This window comes from Vespa mandarinia, chromosome 1, assembly GCF_050613455.1.
Source record: "Vespa mandarinia isolate Hongniang chromosome 1, ASM5061345v1, whole genome shotgun sequence".
In the NCBI taxonomy this organism is placed as follows: Eukaryota; Metazoa; Arthropoda; class Insecta; order Hymenoptera; family Vespidae; genus Vespa; species Vespa mandarinia.
The window spans coordinates 12,238,579-12,256,181 of NC_140810.1; the positions used below are offsets into that span (position 1 = coordinate 12,238,579).

Here is a 17,603-nt window from a genome sequence, read left to right on the forward strand (position 1 = left end):
AATGTTTTTGCAGAATGACTGAATGTGGGAACCATTCTGTATTTTACTCCATTTAATATAAGTAGTCGTTCATGGAGAGATTAACTGAAGAACCTCTGGATAGCTTAATGATTAGAACAACAGCTCGGAATGGGGAAGATAGAATTTTAACTTTTTAACGAGTCTTACATCTACGTTATATTCATTGAATACACGTATCTATATTTTTTATAAGTCGTACATATGTATTACGTCCATTAAATATATATACCTATTTTAAATTCATATATCTGCCTTTTTTTTAACCAAGTGATAGATTCTGAAATCACATCTTTTAAATATAGAGTCCAAAATAGCATATCACGCGAACCCTTCTCAAAGTACATACATACCACTCAGTAAAGCCTTTGCACTCATTTAAAACCATTCGCTACGGAATTGGTAACGAACGCCAACCGAAAGGATTTGGCCTATTACCAAAACTTTTGTAATTGCAGGCGGTTTGAGCTCTATTTAAAACCGAATTAAAACTTTCATTTTTCCCCTCAATTCGCATCGCCCGAAGGAATCGAACTGGTCCGCGTGACGGGTATACGCCTGCCGTCCTCTATCTCCCGGTGAAACGCGAAAAACGAACTCGAGCAAGTAACTTGTTAACAAAGATCGCTTAACGATCGTTTAAAAATCAAACTCAAGTGTCGGGAAAATAGTTTTATGAGAAAAAGGATCACGCAACTGAAAAACACCGTCGGTCTCGTACATCGCAAATTACGTATGAAAATCAATTCGAACGTAAAAATAACATGACCTATGAGATTTCAAAATTTCATATAGTACGTTCCTGATTTGACGAAAATCTCTTGGAACGATGAGACGAAGGGGATCGTTGACAGTAATTGGAATTAGTAGATAACAGCGCGACTTGACAGTGCCGAGCATAATCCGCATACCGTGATAAACTCATGGTGCGTGCATCCACGAGAGAGCTTCAGCTTAACTCGTCGTCGTAGGGAGCTAATTACTCATGCTCGATATACGAACGTGAGATTATTGACGCTCGGTCGAAAATATATGTATATATCATTATTAATGTTCGTTGGATTTTTGAAAAGATTATTTTTTAACGAAAAATTATTTGTCACGTTCCTTTCATGATCATCGAGTTACATCGTAATTAATTTGCAACGAGACGTTATTGATCTGATCTTTCAAAAATTAAATATCGATTCTCTTAAAGCGCAAGTATATGTATAAACTTATTGCTTTTGTAGAAAGAAGATTTCCGATGAGACGAGCTCAAATTGGATCATATATATTACAGTGCAATTTCTATTCGCATAGTATACGTATAATGAAGACAACAATTTATTGGAGACTACGGTAAAATCGTCGCAGGACACTGTAAAGGCCCGATGGCACGTAACATAGTGTAACCAATCTCGAGTACTTTCCGACCATGGCATCCCTTCGACCTTTCCTTCTGTTCTCTCTTTCCTTTCCCTTCCGATCTTCCCTTCCTTTACCACCTCTCTCTTTCTCTCTCTCTCTCTCTCTCTCTCTCTCTCTTTCTCTCTCTCTCTCTCCCAGCAACGCGTAGTTATATCGTAAAATGGTGAACCCTGGCGGTGAGCCAATATGGCTAAGCTCCAAATATATCTTACACTCTATCTAATTATACGCTGTTTTATCCAGACTGCTTTGAAAACCTCGTAATGCTCGGTAGTTACTAGTCTATTCGGTTGCAAGTGCTCTTCTTCTTCGATAAGTTGAAGATACGCTAACGTGATAGGTTGAAAAGAGAAAATTATGCGAAAATTTTCCTTTTGCTCGACGCGTTTCTTCCTCATTTGGTTATCTTTACGGATTTACTAAGGAGAATTCAACAGAAATAGTTCACACGGACGCGTTTGAGAGAAAATTTGAAATATACTATGATGGTGATCACTACTTTAACAGAGGAAAGATCGAATGAGAAGATTTGTTTCTTCCGCGACTACACCGATGTACAATTGACTTTCTTTAGTCATTAGTCACTCTGTAATATCTTATAATTAGTTAAATTATTACGTTTCGCTTTAAACTACTGCCGGTATATTATTCTACAATTACGACGATATCTCTGAAAATGGTGAATTATGATAACGTATTGTTTAGCCGAAACACGATATTATAGTCATAAAGTATCGATCGTAAATAACTTATTAACTAAAGATTTACAAACACACACATACAGAACTAATTATCTTTACAATGCTATCAAATATTATTATTAATTCTGCGATAGATCTACATAGAATTTTCTCTCTTTCGATAGCCAAATTTCATGAAATTTTAGTGACAATAAAGTTGGATATGAATTCTTCCGAGTTGACTGACAAGTAAACGTGAAACGATCAGGAATCTCTAAAAGCGTAAAACGATGAAGTTTGTCCTGGATCGAATCGTTTCTTCTACACTTCTAAATCCTTACTCTCTCTTCTACCATTCCATTATTCTCCGTTTGAGCTATGAAAATGTCGTTAAGTCGAAGAGGAGCAAACCGTGGGACGCTCGACGATGCTTCTTTAATTTGTCTCGGCGCGGATTGATGGAAGCAATTTCGTCGTTTGCGAGAAGGTACTCTTAAAACGTCCTCGAGAACCCGCGAAAATTTACGGGCGTCATTTCCTTAATTGTTCCTCAGCACGACTTATTTTTCACGCGAAGAATCGGCGCTAGTGCACAATTCCTTGCATTCTTTTGCCTTCTCGCTCGTACATAGCAAGCAAGGAAGAAAGGAATTTCCAAGTTCTTTGGCCTTTTACCATATCCACGTGATACGGCTGCCTAAGCTAAAATTTCTCTACATGAAGAAGGTCTCCCGTTCTCATAATTATGATTAAACGAGAGCAAATGGGACAATTTTTTAATGAGAGAGGTCGAATATTAAATAGACAATTTTGAGCGATTTCAAAAATGTTCTGTAAGTTTCTTAAAAATTTTTTAAATATATAATCATAAACTAAAAAATTGTCACGTAAAAATAAATTCATCATAAAATCATTTTGAAAGCATTTAAAGCCGATTTTTCTTTTAGATGGTAAATTCAAGGAACACGTTTACAAACGTTACGAATGATGAAAACGCGTGATAAATGTTCATGTCGAACTACTTACACGTATTTGCGTTTCGTCAAACGATGTTCAAGTTAAAAGGAATTTCATATCGTAAATCTAAAGTAAATTAGTAAATCTTAAAGCAACGAACTAGATGCATTTAAGTTTGAGAGCAAGAAGGACTGTTGGCGCAATATAAACAACTGAGCGAGTGCCATTTGATATGCAGAATAAAAGATAATTCGTATTCAAATTGAAAGAAGAAAATGATAACGTATGAGTCAAGAGAAGTAATCTAATCTAAGGACGATAGGACAATGTATCTTTTATTTTAAACTCATGCGATCAGTCGAGTTTAAATCGATGATATTATTATACTTTTGAAGCTAACCAGTACGATGTGATACGCCATATGTTACGCTGCGACTAGCGCATTTGTCAACATTAATCATACCTTTGTATTCTTTAATAAGTAAGCACGTGGCATATACCGTGAATGTGAATATTTAATAAAAATCTAAATTCACCCATCAAAGCGCAAAGAGTCAATCAAATTACTATCAATTTTGCTAATTTTCTTTACTATTGAGATCTATATATCGCTTTGAAAGAACGAAATAACGTTTCCGCAATAATTCTAATTTTCAAGATCCAGAAAGAAATATGAAGAAAGGTAAAAATTTCTTCAACGAGGCGAAAGTTAAGTCGCTATTTCATGTCGTTTCTAAGCTCAAGCAGGCCAGCATCGAGTGCCTCCGAAAATTGCCCAACCAAGCAAATTTGAAGGCACCTCGAAACGAGTCGAGGATGCTGTATTCTCTCTCTTTTTCTAACTCCTCCCTTCCACTCTCTCTCTCCCTCTCTCTCTCATTCTCTCTCTCTCTCTCTCTCTTCTGATGTTTCCTTTTTACATCCTACCTCTCAGGAAAACTTGCAATATAGAATCAAGTTCTCAAAATATATTGGTCGCCATATTTAAAAAGTGAAAGAAGCAGAAGACGGAAAACCGTAGCGGTGGCTTTCATTCAAATAAGATGCCGAGGTTGCGAGAAAAGAAGAACTAAAAAAGGAGGAAGGAAAAGAAAAGGAAGTGGAAGAACCACGCAAGAATACAGCAGCAGTACGTCGGTGAGGAAACGAGAAAAGAAGAAAAAAGGTGTTGGTCCGTTCGAGTGTTTTTCTATTCAGAGAAGGGTTCGTATAAAGTTCTATATACGCGGCTTCTATCCCGTTCTATTCCATGGATGCTGAGATCTTCAAGAGAAGTAGAGATCGAGTAGAGGAAGGGACTTGGAAGGAGGGAACGGAGAAGCCTGTTCCCCATTCCGGAGAACCGTTCATTGAAACGAATGGCCTTGTCTACCCCTTTCTTCTCATCCTTCTGTATCTCATATCTCCGTTCTTCCTTCTTTTTCTCTTTCACTCTTTCCGAACGCGATCCCAAATGCTCTCATCCTCTTCGCAAAGGTTATCTACGTCTTCATCTTTCTCTTTCCTATACCTCCTTCTCCTTCTTCTTTCTCTTCTTCCTCTTCTACTTCTTGTTTCTCATCGTTTTCCTCTTCTCTTCTACTCATTCTTGTCATCCAGGAATCCATCAAGATTACTTATTCTCCGCCAAAGGACGCTCAAAGCTCAACCTAAAGCATTATTTAAATAAACACGGAGTTACTGCTGCGTGAAAAAGCAAACGAGAAAGGAGAGGTTGGGAAAAAAAGCGGAGACGTGCGCAATCCAGGGTTATATTAATGGCTCCTTATTTGAGCGAAGAAACAAGAGGAGTACCCACCTTTCTATGATCTTAGAAAGATGAGATTTTCCACTCGTTAAGACAAGCCGCGTCTTCGATAATAGATTATTATTTTAGTATTGTATTTAAACTTGAGAGCGAATACAAGACGGAACGAAAAAGATGAGTAGAAAAATTGAAGATAAATATGCATGTATGATAATATTGTGAACTATGACTTTTACTTATACTTTTTGTGATTGTCATTATCTTCCGTAACGATTAATCTTTCATCACGCTAGATCAGTTGTTAAAGTAAATTTTCATTTCAACAGTGCAATATGAGGACTATGATTATTCGACGACGTACGTGTCCGTTTACAGTAATAAATAAATAAACTTCAGTCTGTTGGCAGGAGAAACGTAGTACGTAGACCTCTTTCCTGGACGAACTTTATAGCTTGAGAAAGATAAAGATGTACAGAGATGCAAAGAGAGAGAGAGAGAGAGAGAGAGAGAGAGAGAGAGAAAGATGAACAAACAGGAGCAGGAGATGAAAGAGGGGAGCGTATAACTCTATGTTTCATGTTGTTTTCGTTCGCGTGCCGGTCTATTTTAACCATCACGCAGCATTCCAAAAAGACAGTGCTGTGGATACGCGCTTATTTTTATGAATAGCCATTAACCGTTACCGTAAGTACAAATTTGTCTTGAAATTTGAACTAGACCGACCTGAGAAGATAAAAAAACTGGAAGATATTATCATTTATCTTTCAAGCAAGTATTGAGATATAAGATTGTATGCACAAATCGTTCAATTTTGCAAACATTTTACATTCGAATAATAATGAGAGGTTAATATCAAAACGTGCAAACGATTCTACAAAATAAAAAAGTAAAAAATAAAGGAAAAAGTTAAAAGCATGTTAAAAATAATAATTTTGCGATAATGAAAGTTGCTTTCTTGCAATGCGTTACGGATTACGCATTACAATTGCATGTCAGCAAGTGAAACTTCAAGAAGATTGATCGATGAAAAAATTTAATCCATTTTTCTCAGAATATTTAATCAATCAAATTCTGCTTTTGGACTTTCCTTGAACTTATTGGCATGGAATAAATTGTTTAATGGAAATGAGTTTACGAACAATAATATTGAAATAAATTATCTTAAATCTAGTTAAAAAATATTTTAAAAATAATTAACAAAGACGTAGATATAATGTTAGTCGACGAAAAATAAGGATAAAAAAGTGATCGGAAAAAGAAGACAGCCTATTTATATATCTTCTATTTATATTCTAGAAAATAGCAAAAAAGGACACTGACATTATAGTCGTAGATTCTGCTGGAGGGCCGATTCGAGTAGAAAGAAGAAGAAGGTGGAGAGAAGGAGAAGAAGAAGAAGAAGAAGAAGGGAGGTAGAAGAGAAAGAAGAGGAACGAAGAGGAGTTGATTTGGTAGGCACATATAGATTGCTACATAGGAACGTAGGAGGGATGACAGAACCTGAAGCCTACCTGGCCACGAGCCAAACCCGTTCTTCTACGAGTTGCGATAGTGCATACTCGATGCATAGTGGGTATCTAGCCACCACTCTATCCCCACCACTCGGTCGCATGGGTGCCCGCATTGCAGCTATGGCCCACCATTCTAATGATGGCAACCACGCAGGTACAAATCTACTCAACCCCTGGCGCCCTCTCATTTCTAGCACCTCCCTCTACCCTTCAACCTCAACCCCATCTTCTTTACCACCAGGCAAATTTATCGTAGCTACCTTGCGATAGGATTTTACGCTGACACTTTCTTTTATTATGAATTAAACTCTCCCTTTCTACGTCTTGAACCAAGACTCAAGAAACATAATCTATCCTTTTTCAAGATATCTCATATTTCCAAGATTCGCTATAGTAAGGAAATATATTCGTTCGTAAATGATTCATCAAGTTTTCTGTGAACTTCACTCACATATTTTTCTTCTCTATCTCTATCTCTCTCTCTCTCTCTCTCTTCCCTCTCTCTCTTTCTCTCTTCTATTCTTTATACATCGATACTTCTTCGACAATTTATGGTATCGAATTCGACATAAAGCCGAAGGAAAATCCATAGAACTTCTTCCTTTTCCGACGATGAACGATGGTCGTATAATGATAGAGCTTAATCCCATTGCTAATGAGGAGGGTAAAAGTCTACGGGACTTCGTAGAGAGCGGGAAGAAAGAGAACCACCACTGAACGGGTGCAACGACCAAGATCTGCGATGCTTCGCGTAAATGCGAGTAACGAAAGATATATATATATATATATATATATATATATATATATAAAGGGGATATCCATTCTTGTTACTCTTGGAGACATCTTTAATTCATCGAATGCGGATTGCGGACTGAATCCTTGATGAGCTTTATTCCACATCCGCGCGCTCGAACTATTGGATCCGATGAGAGATTCTCATACGATAATACGCTTCGCTAAGCCAGTACTCTACGTCTCACTTACACCATTGTCTTCTTTGATATCTTTCCATTCTTCCCTTTTCTCTTCTCTAGCTCTTTCCTTCTGTTTCCATCTCCCTTTCTCTCTCTCCTTTCTTTCTCCAGCTCTATCCATCTTTCTCCCTCTTACCTTTAACTCACCGTCGAACAGTTCGGCTCTTCGCCGCACTACCCACTTAAGAAGCTTTCTCGGAGCTTTTTCGATTTCGACTTTCTCTTTCTCCGTCTTTTCTTTTAGCTCCTCGCTTCCGTGACAACCACCTCGTCCCGTTCCAATCTCGGATCCTCAATCCTTTCTCGTTTTCTCGCGGGAAATCGCGCGGAAAACTAGCCAGTAAAGATCCTCTATTCTTTGTCTCTTTAGATCTCTCTGTCCGTTCGTTCTGTCTCGAGTACTGCTGGATTGAGAGTTAGAACAGTCCTACTGCTCTGGCCGGTAATAGGAATAGCGGTAATACCGTTGGAGAGAGATACGTCCAATCGAAGATCTCGATCGATCTCTCTTCGATCAGCTACTCTCCCTTAGCATCGTTTATCTACGTTTGTTTTTTCCGCGATTGACAAAATACACGAGCGAATGTTTTTACGAATGGAGTCGCCATACACTCTGCATCTCATAAGATATTTAAAATTCTTAGACATTACTTGATTCCAGTATGTTGAGAGTAAAATAATAGTTTCGTTTATCGTATAAGACGATTCATAGCTCTTTCAAACGGTTCAACAATAACAATCACTATTATTTAAACTTCATTTGTACAAATAGAGCCTTTTGTTATTTTTCTTATCAACATACGAGATGAAGATTCAGCGAGCGTATCATTGAACTCCTATAAGATCGTTCTAAAAACCACCCAACCATAGATCCTACTATTGAGTATCGACTATAATTACTACGACTGCGAGAACGAAGTTGATGACATGGTAAAATGAGAAAAATCGCATAAATATCATGAATTGTCCCTTATTAATTTTCAATGGTACGATATGAAATTACCTACGCAACTAAACTGAAGCGCAGTCTAGTGATAAAATAGGAAAAATAGATAGTGATTGAAATCAGAAGAAAATAGAAGAAGAAAAAGAGAGAGAGAGAGAGAGAGGGAGAAAGAGAGAAAGAAAAAGAGAATAGAGTATGTGTGCCAGCTAGCAAAAGAGGAAGGGGGAGAAAGAAAGAGATGGATAGATAGAAAAACACAGGCCACGACCGCGATTGCAAAGAGTCTCTGCGCCAAGCCTAGTTTAATAATTCAAATCTCTCAGTACTCGAAAAATTGAATTTAATAATTCAATCCAACAGGAAACACCGACGGTTACGAGCAGTGGAGGCCGTTGGACTAGCAGAACCCGATCAAAAATGCAATATCCAGCTCGATGTCTTAATCCGATTTCACTGGCGTATGCTTCGTTTTCATTCGTTATCTCTCACCTTCTTCCTGCCCTTTCATCTCTTTGTCTTTTTTCTCTCGAATCACTAGTTTTCTCTTTTCTTTTCTTTCTATATCCACTACCGTCGTATATAATAGTATTTCATATACGTCTAACTGTATCAAGAGCAGGCACGCACACTTAATTGAATTATGCGAAACAAATCGTCGAAATGCGAAGTCATTAAAATCGAATTATATTTTCTATTCACAGTCGTGAGGATTTTCATTGGCAAAATGTTCGAAAATATCGAACGAAGTTATATGAGCATTTTAAAGCGATTCACTGGAATGGCTTTTATTTCTAACCGAGCAAAAGCCGATTACGCAAGGCGATATTGGTATCGAGAAAGGGGGAAATGAAGAGAACGAAGGGGAAAGCGAAGATGAGCGAACTCGTGCATAGACGCATTAGTTAACCTTCGTTAACTTCGAATTGTCCTCCCTGTTGAATTTAATGTATCGGTGACGTCAAAGCAACATATTAATACGACGTAAAGTGCAAAACAAGAGGATATGTCCCGTACCTCGACGAATAATTTGTCCGTAGGAAGCTGTATGTATATACGAAGAAACGATGTTATTCATGAAAATCTAAGATGGCAGCTCGTAAAGTCTCCAATCAATCTTTCATTCGCATCATTCTTACAAGGTATCGGTATGAATGACAATTATGAGATCGAAATATTCGATAACTTCATTACGAAACAACATAACTCGACACGTCATATAAATGCTAGTACTTTTAACCAGAGCGAAAGAGATAGTATTGTCAATGCCAGAAAATATCGGTCACTTATTCAAACATAGATCGCTTATAATTAGACGCATGAATATATAGTTAAGGTACACGTAAGAGGCAAGGAAGTATCAAGATGCGCAAGTATTCGAGGAGGAATATCACGAGGAAATCATGCCAAACGCACTTGTGTAACGAGATTCAATATTCGCTTCTATCTATAACGATAACCTGCTTTGAAATCGATATCTGAATTAATTAGTAAATCACTATCAATTTGTAATCAATCTTAGATATATATACATATATTAACATATATATATATATATATATATATATATATATATATATTCATATTAAATTTAATTTTTAATTATTATATTGCAGAAAAGTCAATATTTTGCCTCTTTTCGTAAATTATGTAACAACATCGAATGTCTTGTAAATTAATGATTTACCATTATTCGACTTATAAACTATACAGATGCAAATGTTTGAAACATTTTTGATCAAAACATGGGCTTTGTTCAAAAAAATATCTTCCAATTGAAAAAAATTAATACTAATCGCTCAATTCGTAGTTTAAGACCAAGGGAATATTATTCACGATGACACATAACTTCGGGAGTCGCTTTGGCATCAGAATGAGAGAGCCATACTTATATATAGAAACCTGGATCCGTTGATTAAGATTTGTGATTAGTATTTATTTTGGTTGTGTTTGGGCCGGATTCCGCGGTGCTAAACTTGGCTTGGAGCTTGGTGCCCTGGTGCAACTCGTTCTATTAGCCCCGATATCAGTCCTATCTTTTTCTCTTTATCTCTCTAACTCTCTATCTTTCTTTCTTTCTCGATGTGTCAGCGATAGATTCCGAGAATATCCCCGATCATTTTTCTCGTGAAAACTTTTCAGAGAATTTGATTTGAGCGGGCGATATTCATTATTGGATGGAATCAATTGTTTCAATTCAACAATTTTTCAATGTCACAGACATGAGAAGGAGTCATCGGAAAGCGGCGGACCTCATTTCATCATAGGTCACTCATTGTTTTCTTAACTACGCCCATTTAAAAGCAGTCGCTTCAGGAGATTTGGAGGTTCCTCTTTTCGAAGGCATCCGAAAATGAGAAATTCGTGAATTTCCTTGATTCTCAAGAATTTCGATTTTACTTCGACAACGGATACTAATGAGAAAGAAGTAGATAAAGGAGAGTAAGAGAAAAGTGGTAAAGGCAGGAAGAGGAAATTCGTCCTTGTGTCGATGGTACACCGTTGGAAAACGAGTTCTTCGATATTACTGATACGTCTAGCAATTATTGCGGTGGAAAGCGAAATACCGGCTTCCAATTAATGTGCCGCGTTCGTTCGTTCGCTCGTTCGTTCGTTCGTTCGTTCGATCGTTCGTTCGTTCATTCGTTCATTCGTTCGTTCGTTCGTTCGTTCGTTCGTTCGTTCGTTCGTTCGTTCGTCCGTTCGTTCGTTCGTTGGTTCGTTCGTTGCTTTGGTTTCGTTGATTTTTTGTTCAACACCCAAACGAATATTTGCGGGAACTAGAAAAAAGATAGAAGAATGAGAATGGAATGTACGTAACGTGCGCGATCGTTGATGCTACATGTAAAGAGAATTATGAGGAAGATGGCGAGAAAAGACGAAAAGAAAATGATATGGATAAATAGCATGTTAGGCGAATGCCGAGGACGCGATATTCGCCTGCAAAATTAGAATCTGCTGACGCGCCACGCTGCATCAGCCGCTCCTGACGTTGTTGGCTTTAATGGGCTCGATACTTATCCTCCTCTCTTAATTTGTGATTTACTGGAAAATTGCCGGGCATAAAGTATTCGCACGATAATCGGGCAACCGTTAATCAAGCAAAAAATATTTCTTCAAAGCGACTATTAAACTATCTTTTATATTATCTTGTCAACAACATATATATTTTAACTTAACATTATGCTGAGAAAACTGAATAAATTACTGTTTCTTACTTTTTAAGTTTTTTGTTAATTGTGCAAATTGCTGTTTATATTGTTGATTAAGATATGATTCATTGATTAAGATATCGTGTACGATATTGAACATATTGAATCTGGAATTAAGTTTTCTTTATAATCGGATAGCAGGCGACATAATATATTTCATCATTTTTTAAGAATAACCATAAAACAGAATGTACTTATATATATATTATATAATATACTATTAATTTATATTACATTTTTTAAGTAGAGTCGGAAAAATCAGATATCGATGATCTCAAAGAGAGACAATGTGCTAAGTAGAATTGTTATTTGTATCACGAATGAAGGGTGTTTCAGCAAAGTTGATTACCACACGAATGTATGCATGTAAAGCGAACATAGCGTCATTAGAAGAAGAACGCGGACACGCGAAATGAAGAAAAGAATATGGCGTCATTTTGTGAAAGGATTTTACACGCATTTATCATCGAACAAAATTTTTGTAGTCAAATGATAATTAATATTAATGGAATAAATTAATGTGAAGTCAGCAAGACAAGACCAGTAGAAATTAATTTGTAATTTTTTCTACAGCCGATCGTGTTGAGATAGAACGAATAGTATATACGAAGATATGGAAAAGATTAATCCATAAAATGATTTTATATTAAGCCTTAAAGTCCTTATTGAAGCAACAATAAGAGACTTTCTGTCGCCTTTTGTTCACTGCATGTTTCAAAACATTTTCAACAAACAGATATAGCAATTTATAGAAATATTTTGTCCACATTGAAGCAACATTATCTCAGGAACATTTTTATTTTGTTTCGGTTTTAAGACTACACTTATGTATACATTGTAGGAGCATTTGTTTCTGCTGCCACGTATTCTCTATTTTTTTCTTTTTCATTTTTACCGCTTCGAATGGAAACAGTCAATAAGCGGCAGTATTCGTTCCTGACGACAGAAATCTGCAGAAAGATCCGGTAACAAACGGCGATTTTTTCAAGATACATGGAATATCAATATGAAACATTATTGTTTTTGCTTCAGTAAGGACAAGGCTTAATATAATGTATGTACTCCTATATGACTTACAACTGCATTCTGTTCGTTCTAGTTTTCTCGTAATTTCCAACTGTACTGCTTAACATAAAGCCATCCATCGAATTATATCTTTTTACAAATTTTTGTAAATAACATTTGCTTTATAAATTAAATGTTCTTTTCCATTAATGATTCTTCTCTATCGTTAATTTATCTTCGAATTGATGCAACAGAAAAGACACCAAATAAAAAAAGTCAAGTTATAATAATTTCTACTTATCTATTGACCATGAGAGATATAACATAAGTATATATATAGGGTGAATCTAAATTCAACTGACAAACTGTGTTAGCTAATAGGAGAATTTTATTATTTGAAGTATTTTGAGATGGTAAACTATGCTCGAAATCCTTTGTTTTTTACCAATAGGGTGAAAGAATTTGATAATAAAATTATTTTCTATAGAAAATATATGCTCGCACTGTACCTTAATTTACTTAAACACTAAGGTAGTCTAATTACAGTTTCCTATCCAGATAGAGGCTTAGAATACTGTAGTATTAATTTAATTTTTTATATTAAATATAAATGTTCTTGTGAACAACTGATTTCTGACCATTGATTTCCTATCTCAAATTATTTAGCTGGCTGTCCTTTATAATTACTGGAGGTTTGTCGGTTGAATTTAGATTCATCCTGTATATGTATTCCTATATGATCACGAGCAAAAGTAGAATATAGGTCTCGGTAGTGTTGCTATTTTGAATCGACGACGCCTACGTTCTCTCTCTTTCTCTCTCTCACTCTTCCTCTTTGGTTGGCCTAACATCAAAATCGTAAAGAGCAACCAATTCGATCTGTTGTCATTCAAAGAATGCTGTGCCAAATCGATTCAGTGGTGGTCATAAACTCGGCCACTTTGAACCCTCAAAGACAGTCCCATTCTTTTAGCAAAAGAACGAGAAACGAAATTGTGCGATTTTGTTCGCTCTTTCTCTTTCTTTTACTTTCTTTGCTTTCAACTTTAGTACATTTTGATCGTCCATAAAAGTCTCGATTCACAACATCAGAAATAACAAAATAACGATAGACGAAGAAAAGGAAGTTCGCTTGTGCGAAAGACGATATCTTAAAGTTTGAAAAGAGCGAGAAGAAGATACATGCTACGATAAGAATTATTCCCATTGCATCGTTATTATTTACGAACGTAGAAAGACACCAACTGGCTACTCGGGAGCGTCTTCTTTTTTAGAAGGCTCGTAAAATGCAGCACTTTGCGATATCAAAATGCCGTGCACACCTAGCGCAAAAGAGACTTGGCCATATTTTATACCCTTGCCTTCTTCTTAAGAACGTGGACGTACGTAGACGAGAGACACTCGACTCGATTTCTCTCTCTCTCTCTCTCTCTCTCTCTCTCTCTTTCCTCTCTCGTGAGCGAGCGAGCACTTGCAGGAAACGTTTAAACGTTGAAAAAGAACTCCCCTTGTCGTTCCTAGTCGTTTTTTTCTCCCAATGCACTGCGACGATACAGTGCGGCGGTTGAAAGAAGGAACGTAGCCCAAGAAGACGGAAAAAAGATTAGAAAGAAAATAGTCAGGTTTACGTTTGCGTAGAAGCGACCTTAATTTCCAGCGTATATTTAAACTCTTTAAGCCGCTCGTTTTCCTTTATGGCATTACCTCCTACTATTAGTATTTTCTCTCTCTTCTGGTCCTCTCGGCCAGATCTTCTCCTCTTTTACCCCTTCTCGTCTTCTTTACCCTTACTCGTCTTCTCACTCCAACTCTCTTGGCTCGTCTCTCCTTCCATTTGCTCTGTTTGCCTATACTTCGCCCCATAGTGAACAAAAGACAAACTCCTCTATACCGGGGGTGGAAACTTCCGTCCTGTCGACGGAAATGAAACGTCGAGGCCCAGCGACCTCCAGCTTAAACGCAACTGTTCTCTTCTTCCTTGTAGTACCTGACGTCCCACAACCAAAAGCTTCTACTTCCTTCATTTCGATTTTCCCCGATACTACAATGTTCCATATACATATACTTATGTCATAGCGAATCGTTGAATAATGCTTAGCGACAAACGAGAAAAGAATTAGAACGTTTACGAATGAATATTTCCACTTAAAAATGTATAATGACTTGCTTGATGCCTTTCTTTTGATGCGCGATATATATATATATATATATATGCTAAGAAGCTTAGAAAATGATCTCTTCAGGATCACAAGAAAAAAAAAATGATATCTCCACGATGACAAGGAGTAGCATTCATGTAACGCGTCGTTACAATGGGTGAGAGATGTCTGTAGCAAAGTTTTAAACGAATCTTTCGAATTTTATGACAACGAAATACCGAGACGGACGACTTAACTCTTCAAACTGGGAGTATATGAATCACTGAATTCGATTAAAGTAGATTATATGCTTCGATTTATGAATCATAAAAGGAAGTTGTTAAGGTCGCTGTAAATAAATTACAAATTAAATTTATAACATTCGAGATGTAGATAAGTATAACAGGTTTACTTAAAAACACTAATGAATACCCATGATAAAGTAATTTCTTATTTGAATCAAAATTATTTCGTTCGTCATCTCAAGATTACGTCTTCTTTCGATTTAATTATATCCTAATGGAGATGTTCTAAATATAAAGAAAGACAAAAAAAGTCAATGAAAAAGAAAAGCATAATCAGAAAAGGAGGACAAAGAGAAAGGGGTAAGAAAGAGAAAGAAAGAGAGAAGAAAACGTTAAAAGCCAGTGGTACAGGCGTCGTGTTTTCAAGGATTTAATTCTTTCATTGTGGTTTCGAACGATAGTGGGAGAATCTCAAGCTCGAAGCCGCAAGTTCGAATGCCGCTATCCCGAATAATGCAACATTCGTGTTCCATGGAGGTGAATTTCGTTTTAGTAGGCTAACCGTTGCCAGTCTTCTTCTCTGTGAATATTCCACGAACATGTAAGTGGAGAGATTCAGAATGGTAACCAGCTTTGAGCTAGCTTTGACACACTCCTTTCGATCGTATCTTCGACTTAACAGGCTTTACACAAGCCTCGCTTTTTCCTACCTTGTCTGGACTCTCTACCTTGTTTCTTCGTCCGGACTAACATAGCACCACTTGTTCCACTTTTGCATTTTTACTTCACTTTCTATGTCACGAATCAACTTTATTCTATTCGGCACGTTCGCCTTTCCTTTTTCTTATTTTACAGAAGCTTCCGAATAACCAGATTGATGGTATAATTTGATGGTATTACTGATAGTATACGGCAATATTGATGGTATATGGTAATATTGATATTTCCTTCTTGAAATATTGCGCCTTTTTTATTAGAAGGAACTTTCAAGTTGAAAAGGACAATGTAAAGAGTAAGAGAGGTAAGAGCGCAATGATCTATTTGTTTATCTTATATTTCTTTTTCCTCTTTTGTATTTTTTTTTTATTTTTGTTTTCTCGTTAACCATAGATAGAGCGTGACAACAGAGCCGTGATTTAGCGCGGATCTATGTCAACTCCATGTATGATTCTACCGATGGTCCACCAGTCCTAGAAACATACGAAATCTTTCTCATTCTACTTTCTCTCTCTCTCTCTCTCTCTCTCTCTCTCTCATTCACTCTATTATCGTTTTTATACGTTTGATGTTCCATGGCCAGTAAAAACTACGGGTAGCTGGGAAATGACCATGAGGTATGAAATAGTAGTAATAGTAGTAATAGTAGTAGTAGTAGTAGTAGTAGTAGTAGTAGAGATAGAGAGAGAAACAGAGAAAGACAGAGAGAGACAGAGAAAGACAAAAAGAGACAGAGACAGAGAGAAAGAAAGAGTGAGAGAGTGACTGAGAGAGAGAAAGAGAGAGAGAGAGAGAGAGAGAGAGAGAGAGAAACAGAGAAAGATAGAGAGAGAGAGAGAGACAGAGAGACAAAGAGAAACAGAGACAGAAAGAAAGAGAGAGTGAGATAGTGAGTGAGAGAGAGAGAGAAAGAGAGAAAGAGAGAGAGAGAGAGAAAGCCCCGTATGCGGCTTTGACTCCGCTATGTGGGCCGCAATTTCAGAATCCACTCTATTCGACCGACACTCGACCATTCGACTCTACCCTCTTACTCTCTACTTCTACCTCCCTCTCTCTCTCTCTTTCTCTCTCTCTCCTATCCGATGACTGCCGTTCCTGTAAAATTCTATAGCAACGACTCCAGATAGTTTGCATTTGACCCTTGGTTGAAAAGTTTTTCTAGAAACTTTTCTGTCCGACCATCGACTGATACTCTATAGCGTTCACTCTTATCGGAAATGCGGAAAAACACGAGGAGCGATTCAGGCCGAGCTTTTATGCAATCACCATATTATCATCGCTCCCATAGTTATCACATAATTTCGTTTAATTGAAATAAGTAAAGTCACAAATTATAAAAATGGAATTGACGAAATTTCGAAAGAAATATAAGACAGACGAAAAAATTTAAGCCTTCAGGTAATTTAAACATGAATTCGAAATCGGGTTTTTCGCTTTGTAGCCAACTCCTCTATAACTATTGATTTATATAAGCCTTTAGGCCAACCTTCCCACGAATGTCTATTTATTAAAAATGAAAATACTTTCTGAATAGAGATATCTTGTTTCTTTCTTCTTTTCTTTGTAATTTCCATTTATGAAAATATAGAAAGAAAATGTATATAAAAAAATAGTTTGTACAAACCACTAAATGATTTAGTTTATCGCGTAAATTATGAAATAATTTATGGACAGGGAGAAGGAACAGGAAAAATTGAAACATTTGCACGAAGAAGAGCGTGTTTGTAGGTGTCAAATACACGCATGGGCGAGTTCACTGAAGAGAGCAAAAATGCGCGTCGCGCCTTTCCTTTGTCGCATCACTATACGCGATGGTACATAGCATCGGTTGTGCCCTTTACTCCCTTTCCATCCTTTCTAGCATTTTTTTCTATTTTCTTCACGCAACTACCGCGTCCTTTCTCTCTTTTTTTTCGCTTGACGTCATTTACATTGAAGCCGCGCACGGTGTTCGATATCTCAACAATGGACGATACAATACCTAAATGTAAAGCGCGAATAGTGACGTTTAAACAAGAACGACAGACAGAAAGAGAAAAAGAAAGG

The 17,603-nt window shown here is 36.9% G+C and overlaps 1 protein-coding gene and 1 long non-coding RNA gene across 11 annotated transcripts in view; one reads left to right on the plus strand and one right to left on the minus strand.

The window, feature by feature from the left end:
* Window positions 1-17,603, minus strand: part of Rbp6 (RNA-binding protein 6) — a 598,400-nt gene that overhangs the window by 371,002 nt on the left and 209,795 nt on the right. The window lies entirely within an intron of this gene.
* LOC118445721 (uncharacterized) lies at window positions 1,689-15,753 on the plus strand. Of its 5 annotated transcripts, none has more exons than XR_014983396.1 (4): window positions 1,689-2,941; window positions 3,056-5,496; window positions 6,109-6,477; window positions 8,604-9,756. It is a non-coding gene; the product is annotated as an uncharacterized LOC118445721 (long non-coding RNA). The 5 variants fall into 5 exon arrangements; XR_014983403.1 differs by having other exon boundaries at window positions 3,056-4,268; window positions 4,665-6,477; XR_004839368.2 differs by having other exon boundaries at window positions 3,056-6,477; window positions 8,945-9,756.